The sequence below is a fragment of the Vulpes lagopus genome, chromosome 10 (assembly GCF_018345385.1).
Source record: "Vulpes lagopus strain Blue_001 chromosome 10, ASM1834538v1, whole genome shotgun sequence".
NCBI lineage: Eukaryota > Metazoa > Chordata > Mammalia > Carnivora > Canidae > Vulpes > Vulpes lagopus.
The window spans coordinates 30,755,353-30,768,894 of record NC_054833.1 but is presented as its reverse complement, the minus strand read 5'-3'; the positions used below and the strand labels follow the sequence as shown (position 1 = coordinate 30,768,894).

The 13,542-nt window shown below is 37.7% G+C and overlaps 1 protein-coding gene across 7 annotated transcripts in view; it reads right to left on the bottom strand.

The window, feature by feature from the left end:
• ZBTB44 (zinc finger and BTB domain containing 44) overlaps nt 1-13,542 on the bottom strand; it is a 68,816-nt gene that overhangs the window by 41,784 nt on the left and 13,490 nt on the right. Inside the window, exon 1 of one of the 7 annotated variants that reach the window (XM_041770310.1) lies at nt 2,909-3,063. The exons of the other annotated variants lie outside the window; for them this stretch is intronic. The gene's annotated coding sequence lies outside the window, so the exon portion shown is untranslated. Of the gene's footprint in view, nt 1-2,908; nt 3,064-13,542 lie in introns of those variants that run through there. 7 annotated transcript variants of the gene reach the window in all.

Genomic DNA, 13,542 nt, shown 5'->3' with positions numbered 1-13,542 from the left:
AGCAGACACTTAGCTCACTGAGCCACCCAGGTACTCCTAAAATGTCTACTTGGTTCTTTTTCACAATTTCCATTCACTATTGGCATCCTCTATGTAAAATTGTCAGTATACATCCCTTTACTTCTTTAATCATGGTTTCTTTAATCCATGTGTTCTGTGAACACACTTATAAATGGCCACTTTGGAGTCTTTTCCTGTTAAATCTGACATCTAGTCTCTGTCACAAGCAGTTTTTTTTTTTTTTTTTTAAGATTTTATTTGAGAAAGAGAGTAGTGGGGGGCAGAGGCCGAGGGACAAGCAGACTCCCGGCTGAGCAGGGAGCCAGACTTGGGACTTGGGGCTCTACCCCAGGACCCTGAGATCATGACCTGAGCCAAATTCAGACATTTAACTGACTGAACCACCCAGGTGCCTCTGTCACAAGCAGTTTTTGTGTTGTTTCCTCCCCCGCCCCCCCCCCCAGTGTTTTGGCCATCAATTTGTTTCTCTGCATGCTTTGTAATTTTTTTGTTGGAAACTGACAAATTGGATAATATATTGTAGCAACTCCAGTTACTATTCCCTCACCCCACCTCCTGGTATTTGTGATTGACATCGATTAACCAGATGATATTTTAAGTGACCTCTACTCTGCTATCTGCTACCCCAGTACCCATAATAGTAAGTGGTAAGTTTCTGATGTTACTCCTCAGGGAGGTGCATCCTTGGGTATATCAATAGTTACCCTGGATTTATAGTGGTATCAGTAGGGCTCCTTCTCTTACCACGCTCAGATGTTAAATTTCACTAATTACTATTTTTCAACACTCTTGGGGGACATAAATTGCCCTATAAATTAATCTGAACAAATTGTGGTCCCTTGGAGGAAACAGTTTCTAAGATACTTGGTTTGATACTTATGACCTGGTTCTCTGGTTCACTCCTGTAGACCAGCCGGCAGACAGTTTAGATTGTATATTCATTAGATATACAGTCCTCTTGCCTTTCAATACAACTACCACTGTTGTTGAGAGCACCTGTAAGCTTTGAAATTCTATACACTGTGTTCTGAACAAAGTCAGCTCTTCTGAGAAGAGATTAGGGGCTATCTGTTTTATGGCCTGCTTCTCCTCCCTGGCAAAATCTCTGGGACAGAGCTCTGGAGCAGAAAATGGAGATAAGGGCAAGCTCCTCTCCCAGCACCACTCCTGCTCTGGGAGCTGAGTGCTTGATGGAGGAGGAATAGCAACTGGAGGCTCACTAGGTTTGACTTCTCTGGCATGGAACCATCACTTCATGAGCTGGGGCAAGGATGACTGGGGTCCCAGTATTCTAAAATGAGTTATACAAAAGGTTCCATAAGTGCGGGGGATGGGTGAAAGAAGGGAGGCCCAATTTATCAACCTCACTCATTGTTACATTCATTGTAAATGGCCTAAACACACCAAATAAACTTGTCAGATCGGATTAAAAAGAGACAGAAAAAATTATTCAAATATATTATTTCTACAAGAACTCATTTCAAGCACATTTTAGGTGGGTTAAAAGGAGAAGGCTGGATAAAACATACACAAATCAGACACTAATCAGCAGAAAGCTATGGTTGGTCAATTCATGAAGGACTAAACAATTCTAAATGTGTATACACCTTAAAAAAGAGGTTCAAAATACACAAAGAGAAAACTGAAGGAAATGAAAAGAGAAAGACACAAGTCCTCAATTTTATTTGGAGACTTAACACTCTTGCCTCAGTCATCAATGGAACCAGTAGACAAAAAAAAATAGGCAAAAATACTGAAATGAACAACACCATCAACAACTGGATAAAACTGACATTTATAGAACATTCTACTTGGTAACAACACAGTACACATTGTTTCCAAAGTATGTTCTCTGATCCTAATGGAATTAACAAGAAAGATTAAAAAAAAATCTCAACATCTGAAAATTAAACATACTTCTACTAACTAATCCATGGATCCATCAAAGAGCAAGACTCAAGGGAAGTTAGACAATATGCTGACCTGAACAAAAATCGAACACATAAAAATGAATGGGATGCAGCTAAAATAGTGTTTAGAGTATGATACTCTGGTTTATAATAAGAAATATATATTTGGTCTTTTTCCTGATTTCTGGCACAGAGCCCCTATAACCCTTGGAATTTCTTCAGTGATGAGGGCAGCAAACATGTGCCTTGTTATGTTAATGAGTTAGCTTTCAGACTGTACACTAGGGATTGGTTGCCAGGAGAAGCAACCACGTGATTAGAGGGATGGAACTTTCAATCTCCCTTCTCTAACCTGGGGGGCTGGAAGCTGAAATCAATCATGCTTATGTAATCATGCTTTCATATAACCCCAAAAGGAAGGAGTTTGAGGGTTCTGAGTTGTTGAACATGTAGAGATTTAAAGAAGTGGCGCTGTTAGAGGGCATGGAAGCTCTGCATCCGTTCCCTGTACCTTGTCCTATGCATCTTTTCCATCTGGTTGTTCCTGACTTATATATCCTTTTAAATCCATTTTTTTAAAAGATTTTATTTATTCATGATAGTCACACAGAGAGAGACAGAGAGGCAGAGACACAGGCAGAGGGAGAAGCAGGCTCCATGCAGGGAGCCCGACGCGGGATTCGATCCCGGGTCTCCAGGATCACGCCCCGGGCCAAAGGCAAGCGCCAAACCACTGCATCACCCAGGGATCCCTATATACCCTTTTATAATAAATTGGTAATCTAGAAGTAAAATGTTTCTCTGAGTTCTGTCAGAGAACTAGAATTGGTCTAGTTCTAAACCACGAAAGGGGTTTTTTGGAATCTCTAATGTGTAACTGGTTAGTCAGAAGCACAGGTGACAGATACAGTATAGCAGGCTTGTGACTGCCATTTAAACTGGAGAGTGGGAAAGAGAGACAATCTTACAGTACTGACCTCTTAACTGGTGAGATCTGACACCATTTCTGTGTAGACAGTGTCAGAATGGACTTAAATTGTAGGATACCCAGTTGGTGTCAGAGAACTGCTTGTTGGTGTGGGGGACCACCCCCCTCTTCCACCATCCACCACATTGGAATTGGGTGCAGAACCCCTTAGAGGGAAATTCATATTGCTAAAAGCCTGTGTCAAAAAACGAGTAAGCAGCTATTAGAAAAGACCAATACCCACCATTTGCTTCAACGTGGATGGAACTGGAGGGTATTATGCTGAGTGAAGTAGGTCAATCGGAGAAGGACAAACATTATATGGTTTCATTCATTTGGGGAATATAAAAAATAGTGAAAGGGATTAAAAGGGAAAGGAGAGAAAATGAGTGGGAAATATCAGAGAGGGTGAGAGAACATGAGAGACTCCTAACTCTGGGAAACGAACAAGGGGTAGTGGAAGGGGAGGTGGGCGGGGGGATTGGGGTGACTGGGTGATGGGCACTGAGGGGAGCACTTGACAGGATGAGCACTGGGTATGATACTATATGTTGGCAAAATCAAACTCCAATAAAAAAATCCCAGTAAAGTCTCAAATTAGTAATCTAGAGCTTCCACAGAGATCTAGAAGATCTAGAAAAGAACAAAATAAAACCAAAGCACAGGTAGAAGGAAGAAATTAATAGAGCAGACATCAGTACAATTGGAGAGGTGCCTGGTGGTTTAGTCAGTTGAGCCTCTGGCTCTTGGTTTCTGCTTGGGTTGTGGGATCCTGCTCAGTGTAGTCTGTCTCCTCCCCCCCCATACATAAGTGTACTCTCTGTCAAATTAATTGTCCAGACCAGACCCAAGATGTTAACAAATTAGAACTTACCTAAGTTTCTGTGCTTGGCTCTTCCAGAAAAGTAAAGCCTAGGCTAACCAATCAGCACTTGCCTGCTCAGTACAATCTGCCTCCAAGAGTTTCTTTTGCTCCATATAGGGAAAGTAATCCTGCTTTTAACCAATCTTCAAATGCCTAGTATAAATTCCTTATTCTCATTTTAGTCTATAAAACCCTCTCATTAGTACAATTATTTGGAGTTCCACTCTATCTCTATAATAGATGCTGCTCAATTCATGAATTGAATAAAGCTAACCAGATCATTTCAAAATTTGACTGTTGTGTTTTCCCAACAATACAGATAAAGAATACTATGAACTGTACAAATACATTCAATAACAAAAACAAAATGGACCAGTTCCCGAGATAACTACATGCAAAATTCAACCAAAATGAAATAACCAGAACAAGCTTATAACTGTTACAGACATTGAACTGATAATTAAAGTCATTCTAAAGAAATCTTCAGGCCCAGATGGTTTCACTAGAGAATCGTACAAATCATTTAAAATAATGCCAATCATATAATCTCTTCCAGAAAAATCAGAGAGAACACCTCTCATTTTTTAAGGCCAGCATTACTCTGACACCAAAGCCAAAGTCCATAAAAAACCAAACCAAAACCAAAAACCCCTACAGAGCAATATCCTTTGTGAACAAAGATGTAAATCCTTAAAAAAAATATTAGCAAATCTAGCAATACAAAAAGAAAAAGCAAATAACATCATAATCAAGTGGGGTTTATTTTAGGATTACAAGGCTGGTTCAGCATTAAAAAAATCAGTCTATTTAATCCACCATATTCACAGTCTAAAGAAGAAATACTACCTGATAATTTCAGTTGATGCAGAAAAAGTTTTTGAAAAAAAGAAACAAAAAAACCTCAGGATCTCTTCATGATAAACTCTTAACAAACTAGGAGTAAAAGGGAATTTCTTTAATCTGGTAGAGAGCATTAAGAAAAGACCTACAGGTAACATAACCTATTTATCAGATAAAGATTGGGTACTTTCTCCCATAAGGTCAGAAAAAAAGCAAGAAAAAGAAGCAAAGGGTATGTGTGTGCATATTAAAAAAAATAAAACTGTTCACTTCAGACATGATTATCTACACCTAAGGAATCACACACACACACAAAAAAAATGTCGCCTAGAACTAATAGGTGACTGGATACAAGGTAAACATAAAAAGGTCGAAATTTTGATATAGTAGCAATAAGGAACAGGAAGTCTAATAGATAAATCTACAGACAGAGAGTAGATTAGTGGTTGCTGAGTGCTGGGGATGGGTAGTGGAAACTTGGGAGTGTCAGCTAAAGGGTTCAAGTTTTTTGGGAGTAATGAAAATATTCTAAAATTGGTTGTGGCAATGGATGCACAATCAGTGAATATACTACAAAGTTACTGAATTGTATGCTAATTTTAAAGTCATTATAAAATATAACTGAAAATAAACTCAAGAGAGGAATTGGAGAGATGAACAAGAGAATGGAAAGGACAGGGGAAAGAATCACTCAATGTGAAGAAAGAATAAAATTACTCAATTTGAATAACAGAGAGAAAACAGACAAAAAAACTGAAGAGAAACTCAGGGGCCTCGGAACTATGGGAAAGATCTAATATTCATATCCTCAGAGTCCTCAGAGGAGAGGAGTTAGAGGGTAGGGCTGAAAAACTACTCCCCTCCCCACCAAAAGAGGTTGAAAAAGCCCCACATTTGGAAAAAAATTCTAAACCTAGAGATTTGAGAATCCCAACAGGCCCAAAGAAATCCATGCCTAGATACATCACAATCAAATCATTCCAAATGTTGGATACTAAGACAAAAGGAACATTTTAAAAGCAACAAGAGAGGAATGACTCTACTTATAAGGTGAAAACAATTCGAATAACAGAGGATTTCTCATAAAAACTCATGAGCTCACATGGAAGTGACACAACACTTTGTAAGTATTCAAAGAAACTGCCAATCAAGAATTCTATATCCAGTGATGAGATCCTTTGGGATTAAAGGGGAAATCAAGACATTTTCAGATGAATGAAAACTAGGGAACATGCTGCCAGCAGGTCTACTCAAAAAGAAAGGGTATATGTACTTCTTGAAATGATAGGAAGAATGATAGAAAAAATATAGGCAATAATCTTTTCTCTCCTCTGACTTTCATACATTATGTTTCATATAACTGAAGCAAAAATTATAGAAGGGCAAAGGGACTTTAAAAGGAGGTAATAAGCTTCCTATACGTCATTCCAACTGATAACATGCTGACATTAATACACTGGGAGATGTTATTCTTGCAAAATGTGATTCCTAGGGCAAATTCAAAATAATCTATACAAAGAGATAAACTCAAAACACTATGGAAGAATCAAAACAGAATTCTCAGAAAAGGTAAAAGTAAACACAGGAAGGGAGAAAAAAGAAAACAGGGAAACAAAGAACAGAGGAAACAATATATAGAATGGCAGACTTAAGTATGAACCTATCAGCAATTTCACTAAATATAGACAGTCCAAATAAAACCAATTGAAAGACATGTTCAATGGCAGAGTGGATATTAAAAAAAAAAGGAGTCAAAACTACATGCTATTTGTAAGAAACTCACTTCAAATATAATGATATAGGTAGGCTGAAAATAAAAGAATGAGAAGATATAAAACTATACTTCTATGAAGTAGTTACTAGCTACATGTGGTTATCTTAATTCAAATCAAATAAAATTAAGTAAAAGTAAATACAAACTCATTTGCCCACCACAATTCAAGTAGTATCTGCATATCAAAAAACAGTTTTACAGTATTGGTAATGTGCCCATTTAGAAAGTTTTCTAAAACTCTATTATAAACTAAAATGCCTACATTATCTAAGTTAATTAAAAGGAAAAAATTAAGGTTTATTTATTTATTCATGAGAGACACAGAGAGAGGGGCAGAGACATAGGCAGAGGGAGAAGCAGGCTCTCTGGCGGGAGCCTGATGTGGGACTCGATCCCAGAACCCTGGGATCACTACCTGAGCCAAAGGCAGATGCTCAACCACTGAACCACCTAGGTGCCCCGAAGTTTCTTGTTATTGCGGCAAAATAAACATAAAATTTACTATTTTAGCCATTTTTAAGTGTATAGCTCAGTAGCATTAAGTGCATTTATATTGTTGAGCAACTATCATCACTACCCAACTCTAGAACTTTTGCATCATCTCACACTGTAAGTCAGTATTTGTTGAACAATAATTCTCTATCCAGCTCCTGATAACCACTCTTCCACTTTCTGTCTCCATGAATTTGACTATTCTAGGCACCTCATATAAATGGAATCATCTAGTATCTGGCCTTATATGACTGGCTTATTTCACTTAGCATAATGTCTTTAATTAATGTCTTTAAGGTTCATCCATGTTGTAGCATGTATCACTTTTCTTCTTTTTTTTTTTAATTTTTATTTATTTATGATAGTCACATAGAGAGAGAGAGAGAGAGAGAGAGAGAGAGAGAGAGAGGCAGAGACACAGGCAGAGGGAGAAGCAGGCTCCATGCACCGGGAGCCCGACGTGGGATTTGATCCCGGGTCTCCAGGATCGCGCCCTCGGCCAAAGGCAGGCGCCAAACCGCTGCGCCACCGAGGGATCCCACTTTTCTTCTTTTTTAAAGGTTGTGTAATATTCCTTTATATGTATATACCACATTTTGTTTATTCATCTGTTGATGGACATTTGGTTTGTTTCCATGGATTTTAGATTTCTATTTAACTAAAGAAGCCAATGTTTATTCTCAAGTTCAAGCAATCTCCAAGTTAAGAGGAATCCTGGGAGGTCATCTAGTTCCATAGCTTTCTAATATTTAAATCATTTGATGAAAGTTATCACAACAATGAAGTTCTGGTATTTCACTCTATCATCTTGAGTAAAGGTGGCTACTGCTTTAAATTGTTCGTATTTCTCTTTCCAAGTTGGCAATTATCATCAGTATTTTAATTAATTTATGTAATCGTGACACACATAACAGATGTTCATATGTGTAATATATACCTCCATGTGCAAGACCAAATTTTTAAAAAATATTGTGTACAATGTATATATAACAAAATATACCCATCTAACCATTTTTAAGTGTACAGTTCAGTGGCTTTAAGTAAATCCACATATAAATGGAATCCTCACATATGTGCTGTTGTGCAACCACATAAGTATTTCCAAAACTTTTTCATTGGCAAGGCCAGATTTTGATGACACCCCAAAGAGCTACAGGGAATAAAAGCAAATAGCATCACAGACTCTATTTTAGGAGGATATTCCCAAGCAGATTTTACAAAGTGTGTAAGAAATAAGTTCATCCATTTAAATATATTTTAAAAATTTCATTTTTATATAAAGAAAATTAGAGTATGTTCAATCTCACTTATAAAAATTAAGGTTTGATACTAAGAAATCTTGATTTTTTTTTTACTTTCTTCACAAATAATATTTAAAAGGCAAACACATATGTAGGTAAAATTTATAGAATTATACTGTTAATGTTACTGAAAGTTTTTTCATTTTATCATTCTTGCTTATAGGCAATATGGATGTATAGCTCATATTCTGCTTACTTGTTTCTTCTCATTAAAAATTTGTTTATGGATAAAATAAAATTGAAGTAACAATAATAATCACAAATTAATAATTCATAATTGTCACAACTATTAATGGTACTATACTTTAAAGTTCTTTACATAGGATGGCACAATTAAGCCATGGAAGCCCCAACCCTTAAGCTCTAGCTTTAACTCACAACTGATAAAAAGGGTAACAGTCACAAAACTTCTGGTAAGATCTGCTCCTTTGAGGACCCTGACTAAAACTGGTCAAGAACAGGGCTTCTTTGGCTACTCTGGAGATTACCAGTCTTTGTGGATAGACTATGGAGAAATACTGTGTTTTGATACAGTGACTACTGTATTTTCTATAGAGGAACCATGTGCCAGAGGTTTGACTCTGGGACTCTCTTATACTATAGGTATTATTATTCATGGCCTGAATGTTATCTTAGAAGTTAAAGAGATAAAAGATGGAGGAATAGATTGAAATGAGGTAATTTTTTCCCCTAAGCTGAGAAAAAACCCTCAGAAATACAACAAAGGAAACTGAATTTTGAAGATAAAAGGAATAAGATAAAAGGGATATTAGATTACTTATAGTTTAAGAAGTTTTTTAGTTCAACAAACATTTATCAGGTGCCATATACTGTTCTTTTGAAAAAAGTTCAGAAAGGTTAAGCAGTCAGTTACTTAATGGAAGATGTGAATTGAGTCCAGATTGGTTCTTGGGAGTCCACTGCTTGGTACAAAAATCACAGTTAAAAACAAGACCTGGAGCCAGAACTACTAAATTATGTATGACAAGTACTCTTTCCATTGATTTGATATGAACATAAGAATAGTGTAAGAATAATTGTTCTTATTAAAGTAAAATTTCACACTTTTACTTAAAAATACAAAATCTTTCATAAATTATAAACAGAAATATGTGATTATGGGTGGAAATAAAATGCTGAGCTAAACATATTAATAAAAGAATGAGAAAGCATGCTGCCTCCATGAATGGGACAGATCACTAAACCGTATGAATGATTCTCGGGATCCCTGGGTGGCTCAGCAGTTTAACGCCTGCCTTTGGCCAGGGCACGATCCTCGAGTCCCGGGCTCCGGTATGGAGCTTGCTTCTCCCTCCTCCTGTGTCTCTGCCTCTTTCTCTCTCTATCATGAATAAATAAATAAATAAATCTTTGAAAAGAAAAACAGTATGAATGATTCTGAAATACCCACAATAAGTGCTACAATATATGAAAATGCTATGTTCATGCAATTAATTGGTAATACTCAGCAAGTGATAAGAAATATGATTGGAGAAATGGAAAAAACTTCTGGGTATGTGGTTAAAGTAGCATCAACACTAGATGGCAAAGTTTCAAATTCTATTTAGTCTCAGGACCTCCTCTATACTCTTAAAGTTTACTGAGAATTCCAAGTAGCTTTTATTCATATTTATATTATAAATCAGAAGTTAGATATGTAAAAAATAATTATTGATTCATTAAAAATAATGAGCCCATTAAATGCTGGCACAACATATTTTTCTAAAAACTACACTTCTCAGACCAAAAGAAAAAGGAAGAGTGGCACTGATTTTGCAAATATCCTAAAGTCTGATTTATAAGATCAGCTAAATTCTTATTTCTGCATCTGTATTCAGTCTGTTGTGCTCTCACATACCAAAATACTTCTGAAAACTCCACTGCACACTATGAGAATAAGAATAAAAAATGACAAACAATACCTTAATACTGTTATAAAATTGTTATGACCTTGTAAATCCTCTGAAAGGTTCTGGGGATTGCCAGGAGAGGCTCCACACCCACTAACAACTACTTTAATGTTTAAGGTTAATTCAAGAGATGGTTAGAAATTTGCAAAGAGTGACGCCTGGGTGGCTCAGTGGTTGAGGGTCTGCCTTTGGCTCAGGGCGTGATCCTGGGGACCTGGGATGGAGTCTGGCATCGGGCTCCCTGTGAGGAGCCTGCTTTTCCCCTCTGCCTATGTCTCTGCCTCTCTTTCTGTGTCTCTCATGAATAAATTAAAAAAAAGAAATCTTAAAAAAAAAATTTGCAGACAGAGCTTAAAGGCTAAGCCAGGGGAATGGACTGCTTAAAACTTCTGATCCAGGATAGGAAACGGTTGCTTCCTTATCTTCAAATCTGCACATCAAAAGTAGTAAAATCCACAGTCACTTAAGATAATCATGAAGGAGTGTCATATGTCATGTGTGTGTGGAGGGGAAGATGGGGAAGACCTGCTTCAACAAATCCGCAATGTAGATGTAATAGTTCCATTTACGTAAAAGACAGTCAAGAAGGTGGTTTACCTGGCTAAGAGGAATAGAATATGCTGGGAGCCTCAGGGGTTGGTTAGAGTTAGGTTTCCTAGCAGATGCAAACAAACAAAAACCAAGCTCACAAGAATTATAGGGACCATCTTGGAACCCTAAGGAGAGACAGCCTATGGACGGCAAAGCAAGAAGTTACAAATCTGGGTTCTTGATGATGGCACTGAATTGCTGAATAACCAACTCTGAAGCTACCTTATTCCAGAATTTCTTGTGTCGTTTTTCTGTGAAGTAAGAAACATCCTTAATGCTTAAAACACATGATTCAAGGTTTTCTGAAACAATAAATGAGTATCCTCACACAGACATCCCATAGTTACTTCAACAGGTCCAAGTCAATTCATTATCATTCCTCACCTATGTATTTTTCCTCTTGAAGTTCTGTGGCCAATGATACCATCATTCCAAAAAGCAAAAAACCTGGGAGTTATCTCTCACTTCTGTGGTAGACTTAAAAAGGTCACTCCCCCCAACACATCTAGGTCCTAATTACTGAGTTTACAAATCTTACTTTTATGACAAAGACTTTGTAGGTATGATTAAGTATCGTGAGATAGGGAGACTACCTGGAATATCCAGGTGGGCCCTAAATAGAAACAGCATCCTTAAAAGAGAGAAGTAAAAGAAATCTGATATCGATATCAGAGAAGGTGACGTGAAGATGGAGCAGCAATTAGAGGGATGTGGCCACAAACCACACAGCCACTAGAAGCTGGAAGAGACAAGGAATGGATTCTCCTCTAGAGCCATATGGAAGCCATTCATGAGTGGGTACCTACCAATACCTTGATTTCAAGGCAGTCATACTGACTTTGAACTTCCGGCCTTCAAAACAGTGAGAGAATATGTTTGTTTTAAGCCATCCAGCTCATGATATTTATTACACAAGAGCCACAGGAAACAAATACAACTTCTATCTTTCCCTTTTCCTAACACAGACGCCTAAGACCTATCTCAAATCCGTCCTTTCCTTTCTCCATTAGCCACTGCTTTGGCCTACTTAAACATCCTGACTGCTCCTTGCCTCTAGTCTCCCCAACCTTGAATTCACCCTTCACCATTACTTAAATATTCTCTAAAATATAATCATCTGAGTCCAGCACTTACTACCTCATGCCTTATCACAAGAAACAACTCTTAAACAATGCACTTTGTTCTTTTCAGTGCTTTTATATACATTTGATAATGATTTCAATATATACAATCCTTGAGATAAGGCATATTATCCTCCTCCCATCATGTTGATGAGTAAACTGAAGAGAGAATAAATCAAAGTCACAGGACAAGTACACAGCAGTTTATATCCTGATGTTCATCTTTCTGTCTCATCTTCTCCCCACCTGTATTACATTTTTAGATGCTTTAGGCTATCTTTCCCTCTACTGTCCAATATCAACTCTTTACTCCAAATTGATTTTTATTTTTCTCCAAATACATCATACACATTCCCACTTCCCCTACCTCTGGTCCCTTTTTGGAATCCTCTCCTTATTACTCTCAACAGGTCAAATATTGTATTTGTTCTTCCTTCTACCCTAGATGTCAGCAATACCTCTTGTTTATAGGGCACTTTTTAGATTATAATGCGTTTTCAAATATATTTTCTTTGGCTCTTAAACACCTTGTGGAATAGATAAGGAAAAAATTTTAAAGATGAAGAAAAAGGGGACGCCTGGGTGGCTCAGCAATTTAGTGCCACCTTTGGCCCAGGGCGTGATCCTGGAGACCCGGGATCGAGTCCGTCAGGCTCCCTGCATGGAGCCTGCTTCTCCCTCTGCCTGTGTCTCTGCCTCTCTCTCTCTGTTTCTCATGAATAAATAAATAAAACCTTAAAAAAAAAAGATGAAGAAAAAGAATATCAAAGTAAGTGGCCTAACAGGGTCTCCAAATCAGGAATTGACTTTAATTAAATTCTGTGCCCACTTTATATTAAACAATGCTGCTTTTCCCTTCAGCTAATTTCTGCAGTATTTTCTGTCTTGACCTGTAATTTGGCATTTGGAAAATTTATTTATTTATTTATTTGAGAGAGAGAGAGAGAGAGAGAGAGATTGACAGCACAAGCAGGGAGGAGAGGGAGAAGCAAGCAGGCTCCCTATGGAGCAGGGAGCCAGATCCCAGAACCCTGGGATCATAACTCAAGCCAAAAGCAGACACTTAACTGAGCCATCCAGATGCTCCTAATTGGGAATTTGATATAACACCAATTCAGGTTTACCAGGGCTTATTCCCAGTCTCAAGAACAATTCCAACATATTTATGAAATCAATCATACCTGTGTACTTTAAAAATCATTTTAGGGGCCCGACCTGAGTGGCTCAGCAGTTGAGTGTCTCTGCCTTTGGCTCAGGTCATGATTCTGGGGTCCTGGGATCGAGTCCTGCATCAGGCTCCCTGCAGGGAGCCTGCTTCTCCCTCTGCCTGTATCTCTGCCTCTATGTCTCTCATGAATAAATAAAGTCTTTAAAAAAATCGTTTTATAAGTACTTGAAATATAACAGATGTACAATAAATTGCATATTAAGTGTGTAATTCGATAATCATCACCACATCAAGAGATAAGGAAAATTTCTGTGACCCCCTAGAAGTTTTTTTTTTTTTCAATTTCTCCCTCCTACCCCTCTCTAGCAACTGATGGTTTTTTCTTTCTTTCTTTTTTTTTTTTTAAGATTTCATTGATTTATTCATGAGAGACACAGGCAGAGGGAGAAGCAGGCTCCCTGCAGGGAGCCCGATGCAGGACTCAATCCCAGCATCCTGGGATCACACCGTGAGCCAAAGGCAGACAGATGCTCAATCACTGAGCCACCCAAGTGCCCCTGATTTGCTTTTCATTTATTTATT